The sequence below is a fragment of the Simochromis diagramma genome, unplaced genomic scaffold, assembly GCF_900408965.1.
Source record: "Simochromis diagramma unplaced genomic scaffold, fSimDia1.1 OVJJ01000750.1, whole genome shotgun sequence".
NCBI lineage: Eukaryota > Metazoa > Chordata > Actinopteri > Cichliformes > Cichlidae > Simochromis > Simochromis diagramma.
In genome coordinates this window covers 9,125-28,300 of record NW_024386848.1, presented here as the reverse complement: position 1 = coordinate 28,300, position 19,176 = coordinate 9,125, and the positions used below count along the sequence as shown (strand labels likewise).

Below are 19,176 nucleotides of genomic sequence, written 5' to 3'. Positions count from 1 at the left end.
ATACAGTTAAAGTCTCCACCTAGTAATAATTTTGCATTTGGAAATTTATTTAACCAGCTAGATTTTTTTTTTCAATCGTCAAAAATAAATGATCATTTTCTAGCTTCGTGTTAAACCCGTATATGTTAGTTACAATTAAGACTAAATCATTATATTTTATGACTTGACATATGTAATGGCCTGCAGAATCACATTCTGTATGTAAAACATCCCCATTATATCTGTTTTTTAGGATTGATACCCCAGCTGATCGTTCAGTTCCATGAGATAACCATATAGAATTTCCCCATTGAGATCGCCAAAAACGAACATCGTTGATAGTAGAGTGAGATTCTTGTAAAAACACAAAGTCAGATTTAAGTTGCTTTGCATAAAGAAAAGTGGCTTTACGTTTTAAGCTGTTACGAAGACCCCTAGCATTAATAGAAACAAAAAACAAAGAACACAAATTGACAAAGAAAAGATATGTATTAAAATGTAAATCGAAGTTAAACTTTTTAACCTAACACTGAGTTCAGCACTAGAATATGAAAATGTTCACAGTATAGAGTAAATATATATATAAATAAACTTTAGACGCCTAATAACAGCGTAACAAAAAAAGTTTTACCTATTTAACAGTAAGTTTGCTTTTTGCTAACATCAAAGAGCAATTTAGACAGCCAAACATTAATATCTACAAATATCAGGCACATCAATATAAAGAACACCTTGTAAACAAACCTGAGAAGAACTAAGGGTCAGGGAATATTGAAGAGTTTATGTGTGAATTTCAGCACCATTTACAAAGCCTCGACCTCCAACAAAGTAAGCAGATTTCCCTTCTTCACGTGCTTTCTTTATAATGGGCCACAGCTTCAGTCTGTTTTCTTTGTCCTCTCTCGTCAGGTCTTCAGTGAACCGCAGATGATTATTTTGAAGGAAAGTATTGTTCTTGGCAGCTTTCCACACCGCATCACGAATTCTCCTTGAGATGAACCGGATGATGATCCCTCTGGGTCTCGGGTCATTTTGTTTTGGTTTCCCCACTCGATGAGCGATGTCTAAGACCTCTGAAAACTTTTCCTTTTCCGCAGGTAGAACCGTTTGGCATATCCCAATCGCCTTTGCGCGCACATCTTCTTTCTCCAACTCCGGTACCCCATACAGTCTCAGATTCCAACGGCGGTTGTAGCGTTCAACTTCAGAGATGCGTTCGTCACATTTCTGTGTAAGCGTTTCGTTTTTCTCAACCCTCTTCTCAATGACCATAATCTTATCACTTATGTCCTTTAAATCCGTACAAACTGTTCCTACCATTTCTTCAATGGCGTCACTTCTGGTGTTGATCAGATTAATCAAAGTGTTGACCGCATCAGCTTTCAGGGAGTCGCCATCAGAGTGACTGGTAGATAGTGTTGGTTTTTTAGCCACTGGAGGCTTGGAAGGCGTAACTGGTAGAGGTGGAAATTCTTCTTCAACCATCTCCTGACACTCCATTTCTTTCATGTAGCTATGGTCGCTAGCTAGCATGCTAGTTGCATGTGGTTTGCCCGAGTTACTCAGCCTTTTCTGAGCAGATTTCGACATGTTGTTGTTATAGAATTTGATTTCAGATTAAGTAGGTTTAGTGCGCTGATCTTTAAAAAAGTCTTGAAAGTTAGAAAGACGTCAAATAGGTGTTGTAAAAATGCTTTATATCTTTCTAGTGCTGAGAGCTCGAAAAAACACTCCTCTTCACGCCGCCATCTTGCTCCCCCCCCCCACTCCTCCATTGAAGTATGAAGGGCTTTGGCTGGATCTGCCCCTTTGACCTAGGTCACAGCCACGTCACCAGGCTCCTAATTGGTTGTCGCAGCGCGATTTGACGCTGGAGTTCAGATTTTTCCAACTCGAGCGGTAGACGCGTAATGCGCGTATGCACAAAATGCAACAAAAAAACTCACGCGTGGTTTTTTTCGCGAGTCAAATGCTCCAAACACGCTAGACTGACGCACATTTCAGGCGTTTTCGCGACGCAAATCTTCTTCCGAATTTTCGCGGGAGCCGCAATCGCGGATCATCGCGCTTTTCCATTGACTTTACATGTAAACCTGAAGCTCTATTCGCGTCCATTGCGTTCGGTGTGAACACACCGTAAGACTTCCTCCACTAGGTGGCAGTGTGTGATGAGAAAGTGTTTTTTTTTTTCTTTTTGTTTTTTGTTTGCGCCTGTCCCGTTTGGGTCTTTTGCCATCAGAATTGTTGTCTAAAGGCAAAGAAAGATGCCCAACGGATTTACTTTACCAAACTGACCATCCCAGCCTTGCCGTAATGGTCCATTTGATTCACCTTTTATTGTTTATTTTATTTTCACTTACTGAATACGGGACAGACTTGACTGGGGGAAAGAAGGGGAGAAAGAAAGAGGGAAAGAGAAACAGCTGAGAAGAGGGACGGGGGAGAAGGGCAAAAAAATGCAGAAAAGAAAGAAAGAAAATGCATATATCAGTCACCTGGATCACCTGCTGAGAAAGAAAAAAGAAAACAAGCAGAGAGAACAAGAGTAATAGAATAAACAACATCACAATGATATATGGGAATATGACAGTAAATACTAAATATTAAACATTATTGTGCAGCACATAAGATCAACAGAACACAGTGTGCTTTGAGGTAGGAGCCAAAAAGGGTGTAGTTTGTGGGTGTGATCACCCGTGTGTACACCTGTGAGCATGGACGCGCTTGTTTTTTTTTTTTTTTAAAGGTTCCTTCATGTAATGATCTGCTAGAGGCTGTGGGGGGGCCACAGCCCCATCCTCCAGGGCATGAAGCAGGTATGGAGGAGATCAAAACTCCAGACATCCAGAGGCCCCCAGAACACAAGAGACCAAGGAAGACCAACAGAGGGGCAGCCGCACCACTGTCCCAGAAAGAGCTGAGGAGAGTCCCAGATGAGGAGTCACTCAGCAGCCGCGGAGCAGAAGCCAGGGGGAGTTGCAGTGACGCGCCCGTGAGCTCCGCCGGCAGCCAGCCGTGCCTGAGTGACCGAGCCCCAGGCCGAGAGGCCGGGAGCACCCCACCTCCAAAGTGGCCCGAGCAAGCCCCAGGCTCCAGGCCCCGATAAGCGGCCGCCAAGGAGTGAAGCCGGTGTGTACCTGGACGCCCATCCCCGGACACAAAGAACCACCAACGCACCGACACCTGAGGGAGTCCGCCACTGGCAGGGGAAGTGGTGGTAGGGGGAGATAGGCCTCCAAACCTTGGAGGGCCTGAGATGTCCCCAGAGAGGTGGCGCCTGACACCCAACCTGACATATAGACACAGAAATACAGGCACACAAATATACAAACATCCAACTAACTGTAATCTGAAGCTTCAAATGGAACTAAGACTTCCTCCACTAGGTGGCAGTGTCTGATGAGAAAGTGTTAGTGGAGCTGGCCTGGAGTCAGAAACAGGAAGATGCAGGATTTGGGCTGAAATGGGGAAAAGTGGTTGGCACTAGTGCCTTAAAGCAAGAAGGTTGTAGGTTGAAGCTTGTTGGCCTTTCTGTGGAGGTTGGATGTTCTCCCACAGTCCAATGAAATGCTGCTTAGGTTCATTGGTGCTTCTAAATTGGCTGTAGGTGTGGATGTGAGAGAGTGCTTCTCTGTCTCTCTCTGTTGGCCCTGTGATGGACTGCTCACCTGTGCAGGTGGACCACGCCTCTTGCCCTATGACAGCTAGGGCACAGGCTGCAGCCCTGTGAGCCTAAGCTGAATAAACAGTTAGCAAAAATGATCCATAGATGGCCTGAAATCCCCCAGTTAGCAGTTTGGTAGATAGCTATGACATGCTAATCCCATCCAGCAGCTGTATTCTACCTGTAAGCTGATCCCTGCTGAGCCAAAGCACTTTTTCATATACAAGTGCTTTGGCTCTTGTATATGAAATATACAATAGAAACCTGTAATAGAAACCTATTGGTCAGCATCTTATTAGCCTGCTGTTAGCTTCATTCCACAGAAAACTGAGAGAAACTAACAGAGTTGATAAAGAATAAAGAGAAATGTGCTGATTTAAAGCCTTTGAAGTGCTTCAGATGATCTCTGTCCACTTCTGTCCACTCATTCATTCATGTAAGCTTTCTAATGCAGCTTTGATCTTCACAGTCTGCTTCATGAAACTCATTCTAACCCTGAATGTCAGAGTGTTCCTCCTTCTCTTTCCCATCATTCATGCTGGCAGTGGAGGAGATTTGGATGTTGGACTGTGTTTTGGATGATGTGTGTATGTTTGTGTTGGACTGCTGTCTGTAAAGCAAACGCACATTTTGCTTTGGATTTCAGTGTCAGACAGACTTTAAGGTGGAATGAAGAGTTGGACAGTTTCACAGTGAATTATCCAGTGGAGGATTTTTCTTCTTCTTTGAAGGTTTGAAATGTGAACATTGTTCTGCTGCAGTCAATGGACTAAACCAGAGAAGAAGAAAACAGACTTTACCATGAAGATCCTCAGTGTGGATCAGTATAATATCAGCCTGATGTCTGCAGTTTAGTGTCAGCACAACTTTCACATCATATTCATCTCAGCACAACTAAAACATGCTGACTGACCCCAGAGTTTCAAGTCCACATCCTGGACTCTCCAGGAAACCACACAGATGCTTCACTCCTGAATCCTGCAGCTTGTTGTTCAGGCTCAGGTCCAGCTGTCTCAGATGGGAGGGGTTGGACTTCAGTGCTGCTGCCAGATAATCACAGCTGATCTCTGACAAACCACAGCCCCACAATCTGTATAAAGAATTCGAGATGTAAGTTTATTAGACAAAGTGTGAGCTTGAAATCATTCAGTGTTTCATCATCTGTTCAGAGCTGAAGAAGGTTCAGAATGTAGAAGTTTAGAAAATGGAAACTCCAAACAGCTGAAGCCAACAGGAAGCAGCTTCAAACAAACACAACAAGAGAAAAAACTCTGAATGTTTCACATTAAAGTCGTACATTTATCATAAAAACAGGACAAAGACTTGAAAAAGTCGTGTTTTTCCTTCCAGGAACCACAAGGCTTCACTTTTAAAGGTGAAGTGTGAAAGAAATGGACATATTTGAAGTCCAACACCTTTTTCCAGTCACATTATTAAAGCAGACAAACTACAAGCTCATTTTCATTCCAACAAGTCATCTTCTGACCTGGACTAACAACACTGGTCTCTATGTGCAGCTGGCTGTGAGACCAGTGCTCAGGGAGCGTCTACAAAGTGCAACACTGAAAGAACATCACACACTCATTTGCTTCCAGCACTTTCACACAAACATCTACTGTCATTATTGTCACCAAACTCTGTGGATCCTTTATTGCAAATTCAAATGGGATCAAATGGTCAGACAAAAGAGGGTTATGAGGAAATATGATGAAATGTTGTGTATTAGCAGCAAGTTATTGAATCATTTTCCTCAGAAACCAAACAAAATGATTGACAAACACTCTGCTGTAAAAGAAGTAACACTGGCTTCAACACAGTATGTCTCTCACACTGTATTCACATCTCCACTGTAATATTCACATTTCTCAACAACACAGTGTCATTTCATCACCAACATACAGCCTTTAAACACAGTTTCCTTCACACAAGAACTCAGTAATCCTGTGGTAGAAAAACATTATTAAGTTGTGCCCTGCTGTAAATCATATGATCAAATCACATGATTAACCCTCTGCTGTAGAAAAGTAATGTAAATGTTAGCGCTGCGCAGGTGTGTACACACTTTCTCACAGTGACGTCTGCATTGTGAGTAATACAGGATCATGAATAACACACTGCTGGTAAATTCACAGACACACAGAAAAATTACAGCTAAAAGCTTAAATTTGCAGAGTTCACACAGTCATGTGACCCAAAGTTTCCTCCTCTGGTCTCCTCCTGCTCCTGCAACAAAAGACACACACAGAGATACATCCACCGCTTTGTCACATCTAGGTGGGGGTTAACCTTTGCATAGTGGTGTTAAGTCAGTCAACTCTTGTCAGCTTTCAGCAGTCCAGTCAGTTCCCCATTTTTACTCATTTTTTATTCATTTATTCATTCATTGCTGACAGTGGAATCTATCGTCGCATTTAGTTTCCACCCTCAGCAATATGACGCCATTTCAAAAAAAGAAAAAGAATTTAGACTGGACTACCGCTGAATCCTTTTAGACAGGGACTCGCTTCCTAATTGTCCCAATAAGTGGCTTTCTCCTGAACCCATTTTAATTTTGGAGAAACTGACTTTGCAACCGTTCCCGACAACATGTTGTGTAGTTCTTCCTGTTCAAATGTTCAGATGTGCTTTAAATGACAGAGATTTAGCAACAAACTTTTAGTGCACTATTAAAGTAACAAAATAAAAAGGAAAAAAGATAAGATAAGACAAGATAAGATAACCTTTATTAGACCCACATGTGGGAAATTTGTTTTGTCACAGCAGGAAGTGGACAGTGCAAAAGTTATGAAGCAAAAATTAGAATACAATAAGAATAAATACAGTACACAACTGTACAGAATAGAATAAAATAAAATACTATATACAGTAGAATAAAATAGAATAAAATATACAATAAGATAAAAATAGAATACAAATGCTATATACAACTGAGTAAAAATACAACGATGCCAGAAAAGATTATTGCACTTAGTATTATTGCATATGTATGGATGTGTGTGTTTGATCAGTTAAAGTCTTTATTGTGGAGTCTGACAGCAGTGGGGAGGAAAGACCTGCGAAATCTCTCCGTCCCACACCGTGGGTGCCGCAGTCTCCCACTGAAGGAGCTGCTCAGTGCTGTCGCAGTCTGCTGCATGGGGTGGGAGATGTTGTCCAACAGTGATGATAGCTTAGCCGCCATTCTCCTGTCCCTCACCACCTCTACTGGGTCCAGAGGGCATCCTAGAACAGAGCTGGCCCTTCGGATCAGCCTGTTCAGTCTCTTCCTGTCCCCAGCAGAGATGCTGCCGCCCCAGCAGACCACGCCATAAAAGATAGCAGAAGCCACCACAGAGTCATAGAAGGTCTTCAGGAGTGGGCCCTCCACTCCAAACGACCTGAGTCTCTGCAGCAGGTACAGCCTGCTCTGCCCTTTCCTGTAGAGGGCGTCTGAGTTATGAGTCCAGTCCAGTCTATTGTTCAGATGAACACCAAGGTACCTGTAGCTGTCCACAGCCTCTATGTCCATACCTTGGATGTTCAGTGGTTGCAGTGGAGAATGCTTGTGCCTGCGGAAGTCTACCACCAGCTCCTTGGTTTTACTGGCGTTGATCTGGAGGTAGTTCAGCTGGCACCAGTCCACAAAGTCTTGAGTCAGTCCTCTGTACTCCTTGTCGTCCCCATCAGTGATGAGGCCGACTATTGCAGAGTCATCAGAGAACTTCTGCAGGAAGCACTGGGTGGAATTGTGGGAGAAGTCTGCAGTGTAGATAGGCCTTGTTAAGTCATGACACGTGTTCTTCATCCCAGAAGGGGAAATCATACCAAACCTAACTGGCAGGTTCAACTTTGTAACAAAAGACAAATCATCAGCCAGATTAATCTCAAACATTCATCCACTCAGCCACACACCACACACCTCCCAAAGAGCAAACTTTACACATGTCATCTTTCAGCTACAATCTTTGTTGCAGGGATCTTCTGCCAAACAAGGCTGAGAGAAGATTTCTTATAGCTGTCATGTTGATGCTGTTTCCATCTTTGGGCAAACACACTCATATATCAGGGCTGCACAAGTTCTTTGTGTTTGTGATCATGAATAATATAAGTGAGCCTGTTGAAGAATGCTCTCATGGTTGCTACATTATTATATGTCCTGTTATTGTTCTGTATTATATTCACCTTTCACCATCCTTTCCCAGCCCCCTGTTACACCATCCATACAAAGCCAATCTGACTGTGGCCAAATGTGTTTGATAGTTTGAGTTGGATAAAGAGATTTGACAGACTTGGTTCTCTCACGCTTCATTTTGCGAAACTATTTTTAAATCCCCATAGAATTGGAACCACGTTGTCAGGGTCCTGGGACTGGGCGACCCAGGACCCCTGGGCAGTCATGGACCTGTGTTATTGTTGTGTATTTTGGTGTTGCTTCCCCTTCTCTGTGCTTGTGTATATGTGTGTGTGGGTGGCTGAGCACTTGTTTATAGGGGGCGTCAGGCCTGGAGGGTGTGGCCCTGCAAGGGGACTGGCCACACCCGAAGCCACACACCTGCTGCTGATCAGGCCTCGTCGGGGGAGCTACTTAAGAGAGTCTTGGAGCTCCCACCGACGCGGGATCATTGCATGAGACTCCACGTTAGTCTTCTGCTTAGTTAAAGTCTGAGTGTATGCCTACTGGAATTAAGTGTCTTGACGGCTGCCTCTGTCATTTTCCCCTCAGGAGGAGCGTGGAACATCGGAGGGCAGCAGGCACGGGGTGTGTGTGGACACATGGCAGTGGAGAACACGGAGCACGGACTTTTTGGGAAGACACGACACGGGAGTCACGGGAGAGCACGGGGATTTACTGTTATTGTTTCCATCACTGTAAATAAACGCACTGTTTATACACAGAGCACCGCGCCTGGGTCCTCATTCCCCATATCCCCACGGTCTGCCATGCCGCACCGTGACAGAATGATCCCGCCACGTATGGACCCAGCGGTCTCTGAGGAGAGGCTCAGGAGGGAGGTTATGGACAGAATTTACCACCTATGTGAGGTGTGGTGGGAGAAGCCCGTGGAGGGGTTGCATCGCGCCGTGGAGAGGCGGCTGCAGGAGATGCTGTTTAAATTCCCCTGGCTGGTGGACTCCCTTAATTCAGTAGTCCTGGACTTCCTGCTTTCCACCCTCCACCTCCACTCTCCTCCTCAGGCTGCTCACCGGCCCGGACAGCTGGTGGATTCACAGCCTGAGACGCCAGGCCCGACGTCTACACGGAAACGACGTTCGCGCCGCCGGCGTTCCTCACCGCAGCCTAATCCACGGTCATCTCAAGAGCCGGCTGTGGTGAGTAGTACGGACAATTTTCTATTTTCCTCACCATCTGTGTTTGTGTCTGCAGTGGACGAGCTGACGGCGCAGGTAACATCACCTCGGTCAGAGGTCTCCACACCACTCGCTGCTTCACCATCTGCAGCTGTAACACCATCGTCATCTCATTCGCATGCAGTCACCCCTCAGCCATCTTCTCCACCGGCAGCAGCCTCCATTCCACTACCCACTCCAGCAGCTCTGAATGCTGCTGGGAGTAAAATGAACTCCATTAGTGTGTTACGGCCTTTCCCTGTTATGATGGAAGTACAACGCGACCACGAGATGGATCCAGCAGCTTTGTCCGGAGAGAGCGACCTCACACGCATCCAACGCCTGATGGACTGGGTAACTCACACCACCAACACAAGGGCAAAAGTGGTGGGGTTAAATGCCATCGAGGCAATCCTGGAGGGAAATCCCTACCTCTGCCAGCTTAAGGGAGTTTCCGCCTTCCTTTTCACCCTGCATAAAGCCCGGGGGGTAGTGCAAGCTCGGGAAACCACAGACTTTGTCCAGCAGCAGCGGCTCAGCGAGCGGGAGCTCTGCAAGCCCGGGCAGGAGCTCAGCGAGCCGGTGGAGCTCAGCGAGCCGGAGGAGCCCGCACCGTCAGCTGAGCAGCTCAGCGAGCCGGTGGAGCTCAGCGAGCCGGAGGAGCCCGCACCGCCAGCTGAGGGGCTCAGCGAGCAGGAGCCGGAGCAGCTCAGCGAGCCGGAGCAGTTCAGCGTGCCGGAGGAGCTAGGCGTGCCGGAGGAGCTAGGCGAGCCTGTGGAGCCCGCGCTGCCACCGGAGGAGCTCAGCGAGCCGGAGGAGCTCACAGAGCCGGAGGAGCCAGCACCGCCAGCTGGGGATCTCAGCGAGCCGGAGGAGCCCGCACCGCCAGCTGGGGAGCTCAGCGAGCCGGAGCAGCTAGGCGTGCCGGAGGAGCTCGGCGTGCCGGAGGAGCTCGGAGGTCCGGAGAGACCCGCTCAGCCTGAACTGGAGGTCAGCGAGTCAGAAGGACCACCACGTCTAGCGCGCCCTCCACGCCAGCTACGCCCAGCGCGTCTGCGTCAACGACCGGCGCGTCATCGACCGGCATGTCATCGGCCATATACCACACCTCGCTGTTGTTCACCGGAGCTGCGCCGCCGCCACTGGATCCGGGGCAGGCCGCCTGGGGAGCATCAGCGCCGCCACCGCCACTGGATCCCGGGCAGGCCGCCTGGGGAGCAGCGCCGCCGCCGTCGGACCCGGGGCAGGCCGCCGGAGGAGCAGCAGCACCGCCGCCGCCACTGGATCCGGGGCAGGCCGCCTGGGGAGCTGCGCCGCCGTTACTGGACCCGGGGCCCGCCACCGGAGGGGCAGCAGTCCCGCCGCCACTGGAGCAGTGGCAGGCCCCCAGAACTGTTTTTCTGCTGTTGCCGGACCCGTGGCCGTCCGCCGGAGCTGCAATGTCGCTGCCCCCTGAACTCTTGTGTTGTGTTGATGGGCCGCCTGAGTCTTTTTTGTGGCGTTTTTTCTTTTTGTTGCTCCGCTGCGGGATGCGCGGTCGGACTCTGGGACTGTGACCTTGGGGGGGTTGTTTTCTTTGGTGGTTTTTGCTTGTTTTGGTTCTGGCCCTCCGTCCTGGGCCTCCCGTCGCCCGCCCTGGGTTGGTTGTGCTGTTTTGTTTTTGGTTTGTGTTTTTGGGTCTCCCCCTTAGAGGGGGAGTACTGTCAGGGTCCTGGGACTGGGCGACCCAGGACCCCTGGGCAGTCATGGACCTGTGTTATTGTTGTGTATTTTGGTGTTGCTTCCCCTTCTCTGTGCTTGTGTATATGTGTGTGTGGGTGGCTGAGCACTTGTTTATAGGCGGCGTCAGGCCTGGAGGGTGTGGCCCTGCAAGGGGAATGGCCACACCCGAAGCCACACACCTGCTGCTGATCAGGCCTCGTCGGGGGAGCTACTTAAGAGAGTCTTGGAGCTCCCACCGACGTGGGATCATTGCATGAGACTCCACGTTAGTCTTCTGCTTAGTTAAAGTCTGAGTGTATGCCTACTGGAATTAAGTGTCTTGACGGCTGCCTCTGTCATTTTCCCCTCAGGAGGAGCGTGGAACATCGGAGGGCAGCAGGCACGGGGTGTGTGTGGACACACGGCAGTGGAGAACACGGAGCACGGACTTTTTGGGAAGACACGACACGGGAGTCACGGGAGAGCACGGGGATTTACTGTTATTGTTTCCATCACTGTAAATAAACGCACTGTTTATACACAGAGCACCGCGCCTGGGTCCTCATTCCCCATATCCCCACGGTCTGCCATGCCGCACCGTGACACACGTAAGCTAGTACAATAGTTTTTTTCCACATGAAACCGGAGGAGTTGTACTTACATTTTATGCCATCAGCTTGTCCTAACTCATGCTTTCTTTCCACATATAGCTTTGCAAAAACTGCATAAAAAGCACTTGCAGCAACAAAAACACAATATTCCAAAAACACGCTTTGCTGATCCAATTAGCTGTTCGTATAAGCCTGTACTGGTGTTTTTAAAAGTCATGTTTGACTTCATGCTTTTCTGAATAGTTTCTGGGATGCTTACAACTCATATTGCACTGCTGGAAATAGTTGATTTTGATGCACATGCTGTTTTTTCGCAAATTTACATTATAATATTTATTTTTGTCTTTCCAGCAGTATATAAAAATTGGTGTTTCTCAAAAATAAAACTACGAAGACACTCAAAATAAATTTCCTGTTGTTAGAAAGAGCTGATATTGAGACCATTTACTGCACTGGGTGGACATTTTGTCTACATTTCTCTGTATGTACTGTGTTTGTCTTTGGTTGTCTTTTCATATTTCTCCATATTTACACAAACAGTGAACAGCAGTAGATTTACTCTTCATCTGTTTTTAGGCCAAGTGAAAGATATGAAGCAGAAATGGTGTCATTAGGAGAAGAAGAGAAGAACAAGTACACAGCAACTTGCCCTGAGCTCAGAGAGCTTCACATGAAAAAGCTCCTCAAGCAGATCATGTCAGAGGTTTGTCATCAACAGGAGGAACTGTTAACATCATAGAATGAAGGATGCTTGTCAGCTGGATGAAGAAGGTTATTTAATGGCAAACGTTCAAACTGAAGTCAAATTGTTGTCGTGTTGAACAGATTCATATACTGATTGTCTCCAGAATGTTAGAAGAGCTTCAATAAATCATTAGAAACAACTTACAGATGCACAGTTGTGTCAAACCAATCTTTGTGTCATTGTGGGATTTTTGTGTTTCTACATGTGACACACGTCTAAAACATGCACACAATCTGAACACAAAACAGGGACTCATGTGTTACCAGATGCTGAGAGCCATTTCCTTGTAGTGCTGTGTCTATATATATGTACCATTAGATGTTATTGGAATGATTGTCAGCTTTGATAGTTTCATGTATGTTTAGCTGGACGGCTGTTTGATCCTCGACATGTTTAAAGGTGTCCAGTCCTGAGACACTGGGGGTGGAAACAGCTGTGATGTCATTGGACTGTCACAAAGACAGAAGTGCATGAAGTGAGCAGCCAAGGAGCCGCTGATGTTTTTGATTCAACAGCATTTGAAAGGTTGACACATAGAAAGCTGAATTTGTCATATGCCACAGTTAACTCACTGTTCAGTGTTTTTCAGGAAGCTTCTGAACTGCCTCTGCTGCCAAACATAGAATAGAATAAAATAAAATACTATATACATCCATCCATCCATCCATTCGCTTCCGCTTATCCTTTTCAGGGTCGCGGGGGGCGCTGGAGCCTATCCCAGCTGTCATAGGGCGAGAGGCGGGGTACACTCTGGACAGGTCGCCAGTCTGTCGCAGGGCTAACACATAGGGACAGACAACCATTCACACTCACATTCACTCCCACATTCACACCTAGTGACAATTTGGATTATTCAATTAACCTAACCCCACAAGCTGCATGTCTTTGGACGGTGGGAGGAAGCCGGAGTACCCGGAGAGAACCCACGCAAACACGGGGAGAACATGCAAACTCCACACAGAAAGACCCCGGCCTGATGGTGGAATTGAACTCAGGACCTCCTGAGAGTAACACTGAAAGTCTTGCTGCTCCTCAAAAAAATGAACTCTTCAGTTTAGATTTGATTAAAGACACAGCTCAGCTAAACACAACTCAAACTAATCTACACTATTTTTCTTTATTACGCAGCATTTTTATAACTATTTCCAGATATTTCTAAAACAGAATTAAACTCCAGCCTGATCCGTTTCTGAGGTTCCTGACTCTGAACGTCCCCTCAACGCCTCTCTGGGTGTTTCTTTATGTCGCTTTTACTTTCGCTTTCTTGAATGTTGTGGTGCAGCTGATCGTCTTATTAAATTCAGTTCTTTACATTCTTTTGTCTGCGAAGAAAAACTGGGCTCAAAGTGGTCAAAGTCAAAAAAATGATCTTTATTTTACATAAAATAAGATCAGATAAGATAACCTTTATTAGACCCACATGTGGGAAATTTGTTTTGTCACAGCAGGAAGTGGACAGTGCAAAAGTTATGAAGCAAAAATTAGAATACAATAAGAATAAATACAGTACACAACTGTACAGAATAGAATAAAATAAAATACTATATACAGTAGAATAAAATAGAATAAAATATACAATAAGATAAAAAATAGAATACAAATACAAATACTATATACAACTGAGTAAAAATACAACGATGCCAGAAAAGATTATTGCACTTAGTGTTATTGCACATGTATGGATGTGTGTGTTTGATCAGTTAAAGTCTTTATTGTGGAGTCTGACAGCAGTGGGGAGGAAAGACCTGCGAAATCTCTCCGTCCCACACCGTGAGTGCCGCAGTCTCCCACTGAAGGAGCTGCTCAGTGCTGTCGCAGTCTCCTGCATGGGGTGGGAGATGTTGTCCAACAGGGATGACAGCTTAGCTGCCATTCTCCTGTCACTCACCACCTCCACTGGGTCCAGAGGGCATCCTAGAACAGAGCTGGCCCTTCGGATCAGCCTGTTCAGTCTCTTCCTGTCCCCAGCAGAGATGCTGCCGCCCCAGCAGACCACACCATAAAAGATAGCAGAAGCCACCACAGAGTCATAGAAGGTCTTCAGGAGTGGGCCCTCCACTCCAAACGACCTGAGTCTCTGCAGCAGGTACAGCCTGCTCTGCCCTTTCCTGTAGAGAGCATCTGAGTTATGGGTCCAGTCCAGTCTTTGTGTCAGATTTCCGGTGCAGCTCTCCACTAAACTTCCCCTTTTTTTTACTTCTCCTTTCTAAAGTCTGTTGCCAGGGCAACTTGTCGCCCTCTGACCTAGTTCTTTGTCACCTCTGGGCCTGGTTTATAAAGGCCTGTAAGCAGCTGATGTCCTTGAGAAGAAGCTGAAGAAGTCTTCAACAACAAATACAGGAAGTTGACTTTCAAATACTAGATTCACTTTAGACTCACACAAGAAATGACTCAACTAGCTGTGTTTGATTGACTCCTTTGACTATATGAAAGGTCAGTGTGTGTCTGTACACAGACTGTTGTGTTGTACTATTATTCAGTTGTCTGCTGTGTGATGAATGTTTTCAAATGTCTGTATCTCAGTGTAGATGAGGCTGGGGGTCATGGGAGGCCACCATAGCAGTCTCTTCAAAATCATGACATCATCATAAATGCTACTGGACTGTCTGATGGGCTGACGGTGAAAAAGCTGTCGGGAAGGAAACAGAAGACATTTCAGAGGCTGCAGCAGATTTCTTTGATTTGGGGCCTTTTTCAGCTTTATTGGACAGAGCAGTGAAGATAAGTGACAGCAAAGCAGAGGGAGAGAGAAAGGGGGCGTGGCCCGGGTCAGAATCAAACCAGGCCAGCTGCTCTCATATTTTTATCATCTATATTTTCCAGTCTTCATACAGCCGATATTTCATGTGAACTCCAATCTGCCAGCTGCCATCACGTTTTCAGGGTTAGTTCAGTGTTGGAAATGTAGGACAAACAGCAGCACATGTTCTCTAAATGTTTGCAGTCATTTTTAAATGACGCTGATACTGTTAGGATGCCTGGGTCGTCGACCCAGGGTTTTTGAGTTTTTGATATTATTTATACTTCCTAGTTTTTGGTTTCTTTGAGTTCTGTCTTATGGGTTATGTCTCTGTCTTCTTTAGTTGCTCTGTCTCCCCTATCACCTGCATCCCCTTGTCTAGTTCGCGTCTATGTGTATCCTTAGTTCCTATATCCCCGTGTCCAGTCAGTGTTTGTGTCTGCCCTGGTCCCACGTCTCCGTTCCCTCTGTAGTGCCTGCATGTGAGTCTGTGTCTTTGTTCAGTCTGTGTTATGTGTTTCCTGTTTTACTTTGAAGGTCTGTGTCTTATCTCAGTGTGTTCAGTTTACGCTTCTTTGGTCTCGTCAGTTCTGATTTGCCCCAGCTGTGTTTCCCTCCTGTTACTCATTTCCTGATTGCTCCCTCTGTGTATTTAAGCCCTGTGTTTCTCTGTGTCCGTGTCGCGATCTACCGTTTATTTTGCTGTGTGTTTTGCCTGTCCACCGGTGTAAGTTTATTTTGAGTTTTTCTAGTTATGTCATGTTGCGTTCAGCATTAAAGCCTTTTTGAGTTCACGTCTGTCTCCGGAGTCTGCACCTTGGGTCCTATTCCTGCCTGCACACAGCCACACCTAACAGATACTACATGAGACATTTTCCACATTTATTGTCTTTGAACAGAGAATAATAAAGCCATCAAACATATACAGGTTTGTGCAAATACAAACTTCTGTGGTGCATTTGATGACCTGCAGAGGAGAACAAGTCGGGCTTTTCAGCCCTAACACAACCTCTTTGTTCTCAATACTACAAAACCTTAAAAGGCTGATATGCAAGTTTGCATGAATCACCAACACAGTTGTATTTTTTCTACTATAGTTAAATTTAAGGTGATCAAATATCTGCTGACTGATTAGATCCAGTATCTATTACAGATGAACTGGATATCACAGCATGTTGTTGATCCGTCATATCAAACTAAACAGTGTTGCTGGGGTAAATATCCTCCAATAAAGTCAGATGGGCTGAGGGCTGCTGTTGCCAGGTAACGCTGATGTCACACTGGATCTTCTGATCTTGAGCATCGTAGCGCTCGGAGTCTGATGTTGGCTCATGTGTTGTCATACACCAACCTGACGTTCTACTAGTCAAGGCCTCACCTTCACCCACTGATGCTGATCACACAGACCCACTAATAGAACTGCTTTACCAGGTTTTATGCAGCGTCACCATCAATGTCACATTTAATCAGACCACATTTACATTACAAGCCCACTACAACCATTATCAACATGTTAAATTACATTATACATCTTCACTGATTTAAAGCACCACTATTTTAACCTGATTCATTTCTCCACTTTAACAGTTCATTCCTCAAATGAAGCAAAATATTTGACCCTCAAAACAATGTACCAAAAAATAATTTAATATTTGTTTTCCAACTTTTACAAGTGAAATCAAACAAGTGTATTTAACAATGAAAACCAGAGTGGAAGCAGCTCATATAGAGTCCAACCCAGGCTAAAAGTAAGTTGAGTAGACCAGCATCATCAAAGTGTCGGCTCTCTGAACACGGTGCAAGATCGCCATCTGTAGGACAAAACTAGTTTTTCTCGCCCTCTTCGTCAACGTCAAGATGACGTCACCGTACAACAAAACATGCAGATCAGGTGACATGACTGTCTGAGAGGCGGAGTTAAACTGTGGCAGGAAAGCATGTGGAGGAGGAGCAACAACTGCAGCATGACGCTGGAACATCATCATTGCATTATACAGTTTCCTCTCTAACTGGATGATGCTGTGAACAAGAACAGCTGTGGAACCATTGGCCATTTGCCATAGTGTAGCTGAGTCAAAACAGCCCAAGTGCTGAGAGGGAAAACATGATGATTTATGTAAAGTCATAACTGGGTGCAGCAGCTGAGCTTTGACCTGTGAGCTGCAGCTTCAGCTTCTTTTATGGTTCAGTGTTTAATGTTTAAACTGTTTATTGCTGCACACACGCCCACAGTCAGGTTGTATACATATTGAAATGTTATATACAGTGTGGCAGCTGACCTTTGACCTTTAACCTGCGAGCTTCAGACTCATTGCTGGTGTGAGGTGTTGTTGCATAATCAGTTTTACCCCGGTTCTTTTTATTCCTCAAGCATCCAGAGACGGCACCGGACTCAGTAGTCATTTTCACAAAACTTTATTCATCTTTATTTATCCTTATTTAAGCATGCATCTTCTAAAAGGGACGACTTGCCAGGCCAGTGCCCCTCTGCAAAATCTTCACTCCTTTGTCTGTGAAACACAGTTTTGTAGGGGCGACCCCATCATAAAACCCCCCACGGTGTGCTGCAAACTCTGTGTCTGTGTTTATGTGCATGAGCACATGAATGCCTACATGTGCGCGTTCCCGCGTGTCTATGTGTGTGCACGTGAGTGAGTGTGCGTGACAGTTAAAACTGTAGGTAGGTGTAGGTGACTCCCTAGAGGTCATAAAACCCATCTCCCTTCCAGACCACAGTTATCCAGTTACAAATGTTGAGACCTTTCACAGTTCAACTGGGGGAGGGGTCTCCTACAATCTACTCCTAAGTTCATGACACAGTCAGGCCTTTATTATATCGAGGGCAGTGTCAGTGTCTCTACAATAGTTCTACATTCTATGTTAACACATTTCTAAACTCTAAAATAAGCTAAACATTCCTACAGTGTTTAATGCTATTGAAGTTTGCAGACACACCCACATCATCTGATTTGTTCTCAGGGTTGTTCAGTGTGTCGGAGTTGGAGCAGAAACCTGCTGCAGGTTAATTATTGATCAAACAATATCACACAAGGTGCAGCAGCTGACCTTTGAGCTGTGAGCTTCAGACTCTTTGCTGGTGTGAAGTGTTTGATGTGACTTCAGCCTGCAGACACAGAGGACTGATGAAGCAGAAGATTGTCTCTGTTTCTACACAGACCTGGTCCAGACAGCAGAGCTGCAGAGGGAAGACGTTCATGGGAAGAAGCTGAGTAAGTGCAACGTCCTCTTTGAATCCTGGATCAGGAAGTGAAGCCGGTGAATATTTGGTGTTTCAATAAGGTTTCTGTCTTTGACTCAGTCTGCTGTCACTTTGTTTCAGAGAGAAAAAGAGATTTCAGATTAACTGCATTATATGCTGAGTAACTAAATGCTGCTAGTCTGTGGTGTCACTCCCAGCAGCATCACGTCATTTCTTTACTCTGACCTTTAACATCAGTTAACTTAGCTAGCAGAGCAGCTAGCAGTTAGAGTATGAACTCTGTGTCAGCAGTCAGCTTGGTGGTCATCTGGTTTCATGTTTGCTGATGATCCAGATGTGTCCACATAATTATTTATTTCTGTAAATTTAAAGACTTTACAGATAAACAACAGCAGCCCTCTGGCTGGACTCTAACCTGTGAGTTTCCTGTGACTGAAACCACAAGCTGACATTTTCCTTCTGAAGCAGCTGAATGGATGTTTGAGTTTACCTGCATACATGGTGCAAATAAACCCGCTTTGGATGGTTTGGAGGCGGAGCCCAAAGCAGCACAGGATTCTAATGTGATTGATTTTGTGATTGAACGGACTGATTCTTATATAGCGCTTTTCTACTCTCCCAGAGTACTCAACATGCCACATTCACCCAATCACACCAGCACTTTATCTGTACTCAGTGCTTTCTAAGTACATTCACACACATTCATACTCCGAATGTGGAGAGCAAGTTGGGGTTAGTATCTTGCCCAAGGATACTTTACATGCAGACTGGAGGAGCCTGGGATTGAACCATCAACCTTCCGATCAGTAGGTGACACCTTAAAGCACTTGTTGCAGGCTGCTGAGTTTGCATCTTTTGTACAGCTAGACTTTGACCGCTTCGCCTTGGGCATTTTTAATCTGTAGCTCTGCTTTAAAAGAACGTAAGTACCTGGGCCCGCCTACTATCCTTGGAAAGGTAAAATGATTGGCTAGAATCCAAAGTGTATGACATCTCAGGAAAAAAAAGCACAGAAATAAAGCACCGAAATGTGCACAGCTTTTCAGTCTGGTTACTTACGTTTATGTCAGACCCAGTGCCATAATGACATCAGATACCGGTGCCCATCCGCAGTTAGGAGGCAATGGTAGAGAAGGAAAGACAGGAGAGTGGAGGTGATGTATCTAAATGCATCTGAACAAAGCAGAA

The 19,176-nt window shown here is 45.7% G+C and overlaps 1 long non-coding RNA gene across 1 annotated transcript; it reads left to right on the top strand.

Moving 5' to 3' along the window:
- Positions 1 to 10,678: 10,678 nt before the first annotated feature.
- On the top strand, positions 10,679 to 11,217 carry LOC120732039. The gene is made up of 2 exons (XR_005695492.1): positions 10,679 to 10,958; positions 11,044 to 11,217. It is a non-coding gene; the product is annotated as an uncharacterized LOC120732039 (long non-coding RNA).
- The last annotated feature ends 7,959 nt before the right edge of the window (positions 11,218 to 19,176 follow it).